This window comes from Seriola lalandi, unplaced genomic scaffold (genome assembly GCF_002814215.2).
Source record: "Seriola lalandi dorsalis isolate HSWRI2012SDOR001 ecotype SW California unplaced genomic scaffold, Sedor1 jcf7180002011217, whole genome shotgun sequence".
NCBI lineage: Eukaryota > Metazoa > Chordata > Actinopteri > Carangiformes > Carangidae > Seriola > Seriola lalandi.
In genome coordinates, this window is record NW_019481870.1 from 1 (window position 1) to 1,020 (window position 1,020).

Below are 1,020 nucleotides of genomic sequence, written 5' to 3' on the forward strand. Positions count from 1 at the left end.
AACCCAGTGTGAATTAAATCACCCCCACACTAATAGATGAGCAGAGGTTCCGCCCATGTTTAGACAAGCTTACTTGCTTTCAGTTGGCACACATGCTGTTTATGCATCTTGGGAGGATTGATTTTGAGTTAATCCCTTTAATTGTCCAACCAATCAGTCGTGTCGTGAATGGTTGACTCAGCTGACTAAATGCACTAAGTAGATTTTTCTTCCCCCTGCTATCCTCCCCCCTGTTGGACTTGGAAGGTCTTCCTCTAGATCTGCAGTGGGAGGGGACGGCTGCTCTGGGCCCCATCCTGCTGGAGGAGCTGACGGAGGTGTCTGAGTTTCCCCCAGAGCCGGTCTCTCTGCTCCAGACACATGAAGTGATTCAAGCAGGTAAGACGTGCACTGGTGGTTTTTCACACATGTAACAGTATAACTGGAAAATACATTCAAATTCACTGTTTCTTAATCACTAATGCTAAATACTGTGACTAATAGGGCCGATAATGTTTGTCTTCTGCTCTCTCTCCTCTCCATCAGCCTCTTATCCATCGATAGCCCTGCTGTGTGGAGTGGGTGCAGCACTGGCTGTGGTGTTGCAAGTTTTTATGGGTGCTGTCATTTGCAGCAGGCTACGCAAGCCAACTGGACACGCTGTTTATACCTGATTGAAGACAATAAAACATTTAGTACAAGGCCTTGTTTTTCTTTCTCTCTCATTTTGCACAAAGCAAAAGTAATATTGTTTTTTAATAGTTTTTTTTTTTTTTTTTTTTTTTTTTTTTTTAAGGCTGAAATCAACCATTTCAAAGCCTCAAACTCGACCTCTGTGGGTTGTTTTCAGAGTTAAACTAACAGTATTTCTCTGCAGGAGATGGCTGTGTTTGGTAGAATCTGTACAGTCTGTTGCTCAGGTGCATCTGCACTGCACTCCAAGTGTTTGCGTGCTAGGGTTAAAAGCGGTCAAGTCGTAGTGTCCAGCCTTGCAGAAAATGACCTGGTCATAAAATGCAGGCTATGTACACAATGAGGCAG

At 43.9% G+C, this 1,020-nt stretch overlaps 1 long non-coding RNA gene across 1 annotated transcript; it reads left to right on the forward strand.

The window, feature by feature from the left end:
- The first annotated feature begins 251 nt into the window (after positions 1 to 251).
- On the forward strand, positions 252 to 682 carry LOC147819950 (uncharacterized). Its single transcript, XR_015438546.1, has 2 exons — positions 252 to 378; positions 526 to 682. It is a non-coding gene; the product is annotated as an uncharacterized LOC147819950 (long non-coding RNA).
- Positions 683 to 1,020: the final 338 nt, after the last annotated feature.